This window comes from Gekko japonicus, unplaced genomic scaffold (assembly GCF_001447785.1).
Source record: "Gekko japonicus isolate JY-2015 unplaced genomic scaffold, Gekko_japonicus_V1.1 scaffold568, whole genome shotgun sequence".
NCBI classification, from domain to species: domain Eukaryota; kingdom Metazoa; phylum Chordata; class Lepidosauria; order Squamata; family Gekkonidae; genus Gekko; species Gekko japonicus.
The window spans coordinates 292,067-299,032 of record NW_015169190.1 but is presented as its reverse complement, the minus strand read 5'-3'; the positions used below and the strand labels follow the sequence as shown (position 1 = coordinate 299,032).

Here is a 6,966-nt window from a genome sequence, read left to right as displayed (position 1 = left end):
GGGAGAGGCTCCCAAAGCTACCCTGAAAATTTGGAGCCTCTCCCTCAACCCCCCCCCCGGAGCAATGCTCCCTCTAAGCTGTGGAGTCTTGTGAGCAAAAATTCTACATTGTGAGCTACTGGCATTAAAGTTGTGAGCGACTAATTTGGCTACTGCATAAATTGGTCTGCTCTGAAGCCAACCTTCATGAGCTAAGACAAAAATCTGTGAGCCAGAGGCTAAAAAATCTGTGAGCCGGAGGCTAGCTCACACTAACTCAGCTTAGAGGGAACACTGCCCCAGAGCCACTAACAGTACTGTGGGGAAAAAGTAACTTTCCCCCCCACCATAGAGAACAATGGAGGGGATGGGGGTAACCTGTTTTGGGGCCCGTAGAATTGGACCCCCTGGTCCAATGTTCTTGAAGCATGGTGAGTATCTTGGGGAGAGGCTCCAGCAGCTACCCTGCATGTTCAGAGCCTCTTCTCCCTCAAACCCCCTCCCCTCCAGCCCCCAGAATATACCCTATGTTTTTGCCATTGACTTCAATGGCCCATAGGATATAATGGGGCTGAAACTGACATTCGGCTGGCTGAAAGACTCCTGAATCCATTCCTACCGCCGAAATTGACATGCAGGAGTCTTTATGCTGGCTGCAATTGATTCTGCCCAATTCGGCCGAATCCAAATCGGGTCGAAATTTGGGTTTTTTTGCACACCCCTACTCCTGATTCAGGAAAGGCAGTGTGCGGTTTGGCCATTCCTCCACGTGCACTCCTTGCCAGTTCAGAGTTGGTGCCGCGCAATGGCTGAGAGTGAGCCAGGACATCTCACCTCTACCCTGGTGTCAAGCAACTCACAACCCTGACAGACGGGGCCATTACTAAAAGCCGAGGCTATCACAGTATTTCCTGCCAGAGGGAAAATGAAAGCACTTTTACCCAAACGGGATGCTTATTACTGAATGACTGGGATTGTGGCAGAAGCACAGGCTATGGATTACTACTTCCGAAGTGTCGTTTAGAAAACGAGGCCAGAGATCTGAAGCACGGAGCCCGTCTTCCTCTTCCTTATTGTTGCTCTTGTTGATTCTTATATTTATTCTCCAGACAGGGAAACCAACCGCTGTCATCCAACGGGCTGAGAGGTGTGTCAGCAGCACTAATGCTGACTTGTGACGAGTTTCTATTTTGACGATACCGTGTGCATCAGCAAAATTCCCAGATGGTTAAATCAGCATCACACTAGAGATTCTTTCGTCCCCCCCTTCCCGCATGCATGTTCGCCTTTAACTACGGCTCTCAAAATTGTATCCTTGGAGATGTCTATTTCTCCACCCACCGCAGCTGTAAGCACTCTGAAGTTTCCCAATGTGGCGCAGAAAGCTATTTGAGAATTGTTTAAAGAGGATGATTCAGCACAATGTGGCTTGGGGCAGCCAGAATGCTGGCTCCTTGTAAACTGTGATTTGCACATAAGAGAATCAGCCTCGGGAAACATATGCCGCTTTCTGTGCTCTTCTGAGTGAATCCCCTACCTTTGATGGATGTGACAAATGGCTCAGTACAGACATCACGCGAAACCGTGACGAATTTTTGCCTGAGTCTGAAACCAAGATTTCGTTCATAGATCACTCAGATATGGGCTCCTCTTGACAAATGCTGGTTTCTCTCTGTCGCCCGGGAGGGTGTGGCCAAAGAACAAGCCAGGATTAAGACAGGATCTCTGCATTTGTATGTAATACAAAACCATGGTTAAGGCTGCAGCAGTGGTAGGAAAGAGCCAGAGTCCTGAAGTGCCTTAAAGACAAACAAAATTTGTGGCAGGGTGTGAACTTTCATTAGTGAAGAAGTGAGCAGTGATTCACGAGAGCTCCTACCCTGCCACAGATTTTGTTCGTCTTTAAGGCGCTTCTGGACTCTTGCTCTTTTCTACTGCTACAGACAGACTCACATGGCTAGCTACCCATCTTGATCTATCTGTATGATTAAGACTGATTAATAAACCAACTTCAGGCCTTGGTCTAATGAACCCTACCCAAAGCTCCCTCTGAACTGTGGAGTCTTGTGAGCAAAAATTCTACTTTGTGAGCTACCGGCATTAAAGTTGTGAGCCAGCGATTTGGCTGCTGCATGAATTAGTTTGCTCCTTCCTGAGCTAAGACATAAATGTGTGAGCCAGAGGCTAACTCAGCTTAGGGGGAACACTGAACCTACCTTACCATAGTAAGTTCTGTACTAATCGGAACTCTGGTCTGATCCAGCAAGGCTGCTCTTATGAGTGGTCTACAACATTCAGACAATCACACTAACCATGGTTACTTTAAGTAAACCATGGCTTCACATGATGCGCGAACTGAGCCAATAGCTTAACATTACATCAGCGCAGAATAAACAATGGTTTACTCTACTCACAATTCCATCACAAAAAAGGATTTGTCTGCAAACTTGGTTATCATTCACCATGGTTAGCATTGGTTCAGTTGATAAGAGGGAGTTGGACTAGATGACCCCTGGGATCCCTTCCAGCTCTATTGTTCTATGTTTCTTTGAATTTGTTACAGAGAAGGAAGGAAGGAAGGAGCACAGTCATTTAGAGTGTCTAGAAACTCAATCTCTTTTTCCCGGCTAGAACACATATTGACCCAATCAATGTGTGGGTAGTTAAAATCACCTATTATTACACAGTGTTTTTGTCTTGAAGAAGGAGAGATGTTTGCTTTCCCGAGGATGACGCCCAGGTAGCAAAGCATGTGTTGCAGGCTCTGGGCCTTTATGGTCAAAGCCAAATTTGGTAACTAGTCAAGTCCTTGATTTCAGCTGGAACTGGTTGGTTACTTTCTGAAACGTTTAAGCAGAAGTCACCTTTACATTTCAACAGAAGAAAAATATCAACAGAATGTCCCATTCCCATTAACTGTGACTGATATGTGATCAATCTCTTAAGGCATCGTTCATTTCAACCAGCAGACCTGCCACTGCTGCAAGGTGAGGGAAGGCACCACATCCCAAGACTTGTCTGAAAACACGTGGCAGAGTGATTCTGATCAGTGCCTGGATGGGAAACCAGATTTCCCATCTTGAGTTTCAGGTTGGAAGAAAGAAACAGAGGTGAAATAACTAAGGACAAAACTGAGGTGACTGACAGCTGCCACAGGTCAAGTTGGGGTTCTCTGACCTGACTTACAGACAACAATTTAAGAAGGATATAGACAAGCTGGAACGTGTCCAGAGGAGGGCCGTGAAGATGGTGAGGGGTCTGGAGACCAAGTCCTATGAGGAAAGGCTGAGGGAGCTGGGTATGTTTAGCCTGGAGAGGGGATGACTGAGAGGTGATATGATAACCATCTTCAAGAAGAGAGAAGAGATTGGATTTATTCCCCGCCCTTCACTACCCGAAGGCGTCTCAGAGCGGCTTACAAACTCCTTTCCCTTCCCCTCCCCAAAACAGACACCCTGTGAGGTAGGTGGGGTTGAGAGAGCTCTGAGAGGACTGCTCCTGAGAGAACAACTCTGAAGGAAAGTCTGACTGACCCAAGGTCACACCAGCTAGCTGCATGTGGAGAAGTGGGGAATCAAACCCGGTTCTCCCAGATTAGAGTCCACGCTCTTAACCACTACACCAAACTGTCTCTCATATCAGAAAGTCGTGTTGGAAAAGATATCTTGCCTCAAGGTTTGGGCAGCTGCTGCCAGCTTGCATAGTCAGACAGGCCAGTGGCCCCACTCCGTCTCAGGTAACCGTGCAAGTGAAATATAATTCCTGAAAAGCGGGGAGGTAAATCTGAGCAAGGAAGAAGGGTTTGTGTATTCCCACTTGCCTCCTGGTGGGAAGGAAGCCTGCCAATGGAAATAATTTCCAAATCTTGTAGGATTTAATTACTTGGGGTTTTATTAACACGCATTACGTCCAGCACAGACAGTTCCGTGTGGGAAAATAACCGTCTTGTGAGTGTTTACATTACTAGCAAGAAAGAAAATTCCCTGCTCCTCTTCTCTTATTGCTTGGGATATATGGTTGGGCATCCACCGGTCTGAAGAATTTCATCAACGTCGACGGGATTAACTCAGACGGCTTTGAAAACGAAACGTTATGGATTGCAATCTAAAGATCTGGACCGAAGCACCGCATTGTCCTGGCTGTCATCCAAGCTGAAACAAACTTCTGGACCCTTGGAGACCCCCCCCAGCCCTTGCCTTCCTGTCTTTCGGCCTATTTTGTATTTTGATAACTCAGTTTGCTAATCAAGGTAAACTAGGTAAAAGCTCCGCACAGCTGGCATGCATAAATTGTAAATAGCCACGGCATCTGCCAGTGGGAATAGCCTTCCTTTTAAGATACGTATTTCAAGAACGTGCAGTTCCTTGCTTCTGCTGAGGAACCGGCTTCGTCCATGAATACGCAGGCAGTGTTTTCATGGATTTATTTCTTCCCAAGCATATCCTCCCAATTGAGGGGGTGGGGGGCACAGCGGACCCCAACTCCAGCAGGGAGCTCTCAGGCAACAGGGGGAAGGTCGCTGCCCATTAAAAGGATTGGGGAGGAGGGCTGATGAGGCCAAGCCATGCTGTGCAGGAGTGGAAGAGGGTCTGGGTGGGCCGTCTGGCTGAGGCCACGGAGGAAGCACTTGAGAGCCATGGCAACCGGGAAGGTGGGGTTGTGACATGGCCTGTGACACCCAGTATTTTATAGAAATGCAACTGTACTGCTATGCTACTCTGCTAGTATATAACCAGTCCAGAAGACATTTTCCTCCTCTGCTTTCTTTCAAAGATTTCTACCCTGTTCCATCTCTCGACCTTTCAGCAACTGAAAATGGCCTAAACCAACAAACTGCTGGGCTTGAAACTACCCATTTGGCTGGTTACCAACGGTGAACAAATATTACCTGCAGGTGATTAGCTGATTCCTTCCCGCTGAGGATATAGCTTTGTGGCTCTCTCGCTCCCTTCTAACCACAAAGAGTAACTGGATTGTTACGGCAATGAAATGCCACTGCACAGCTATGCGTAGAATTGGAAGGGACCTCTGGGGTCGTCTAGTCCAACCCCCTGCACAATGCAGGAAATTCACAAATTCCTCCCCCCCCCACACCTCCAGTGACCCCTGCTCCATGCCCAGAAGATGGGCATCTATACGGATCTCTGAGAGTAGGGTTGCCAAGCTCCTGGTGGTGGCTGGAGACCTCCTGCTACTACAGCTGATCTCCAGGCGACCGAGATCATGCTCTGGATGTTGGCCTCTACAGCATCATGCCCTAAGCCCCACACTCCTGAGGCTCCACCTCCAAAATCTCCATGCATTTCCCAACCGGGAGCTGGCAACCCTGTCTGAGAGGCAGGCTGCCCATGGCGGCTAACACCAACGTTTCTCAAATATCAGAAATGCACAGTCATAGAATCATAAAGTTGGAAGGGACCTCCAGGGCCATCTAGTCCAGCCCCCTGCACAATGCAGGGAATTCACAAATACCTCCCCCTCCACACCCGTAGTGACCACTGTTCCATGCCCAGAAGGGAGCAAGAGAGCCACAAAGCTTTATTCTCAGCGGGAAGGAATCAGCCAGTCACCTGCAGCCGAGTGGGTAGGACTCCCTTATCCCCTTCCCACTATTATTTTGTCTCATGTGGCTTATCCCGAGCACCCACTATCTTGACGGCAAAGCTTTGAGACAATCTGGTTTCCACACACTCTTCCCTATGTAGCATGACTTGGTGATAAACACAAGGGAGATAGCAGCGGCAATAGAATTTGAATACTGGGGGAGAGATGAGTGGTTGGCCCTTGGGGGCCAAAATCCAAATTTCTGTGAGGCTACAATCAGGAGAAAAAGTTCTATGTGAGCTGGGGAAGGGGAAGGGATGCTGCCCCCCCTCTCTGTAAGATCACCCAGGACTGTTGTTCAACACTGACGAAAAACAGGATAGCTCAGCGGTCGGGTTAGAACGGATAAAAGGAAGTACTTCTTCACCCAAAGAGTGATTAACACATGGAATTCACTGCCACAGGAAGTGGTGGCGGCTACAAGCATGGATGGCTTCAAAAGGGAATTAGATAAGCATATGGAGCAGAGGTCCATCAGTGGCTATTAGCCACAAGGTATAGATAGGGACTCCGGGGCAAGTGATGCTCTGTCTTCTTGGTGCTTGGGGGGGTCAACAGTGGGAGGGCTTCTAATGTCCTGGCCCCACTGGGGGACCTCCTGATGGCACCTGGTATTTCTGGCTACTGTGTGACACAGAGTGTTGGACTGGATGGGCCTTTGGCCTGATCCAACATTGGCATCTCTTATGATCTTATGTTCTCACGTGCAGTGTCCCCAAGTGAATGCATACTGGGGCATCACGAACGCAGTGGCAACTATTTGCAGAGCCGTCCCTGGCATTCTCACAATGCACAACGACGCTATACTTGTAAAAATACAACATGTAAATGGCAAACGTCGGAAGACAGGTCCCAAGTGAACAGTGGTAATTTGCCCCGTGCCACTACCCCATATTCAGATTCCAGCTCTAAAAGGCGGCACGCAGCTCTCGCACATAAGACGGTGCCTGAGGCCATGAGAAAGCAGACTGTGGGTCTTCTGAGACCCCTGAAATGGTAGGAAGTGCTGCAGAAAAAACGTTCCCAAGGTGGTTAATTAAAAAACAGAAAACACCCAGCTACAGCCTCAGAGGTTCGGCTGGAAAAGGTCAGAGACCCTCCTCTGCTCCCAATTACTTAATTAAATACTTTACTGGCTTCCCTTTCTCCTGGAAAAAAAATAATAATAAAAGAAGAGCCCAGGAGATCAATACTGAGAGGAGGCCTTTTAACTTTATCACTCGGGTCAAAGGTCACCCTCTGTCTGAAAATGCTGAACGTGGGTTTGGGGCTGTCCTGACATAGCCATCCTTTTCAGCCCCCAGAACATTTGGCTGGAAACCCTACAACCCACGGGCCCGGGGCTGACAGACCTCTTCGACCAACCCGTCTCTGGCTTTGTCC

At 48.3% G+C, this 6,966-nt stretch overlaps 1 protein-coding gene across 1 annotated transcript in view; it reads right to left on the bottom strand.

Annotated features, from left to right (window-relative positions):
• Window positions 1–6,966, bottom strand: part of FAT3 (FAT atypical cadherin 3) — a gene marked incomplete at its 5' end in the record, with an annotated part of 357,302 nt that overhangs the window by 63,616 nt on the left and 286,720 nt on the right. The window lies entirely within an intron of this gene.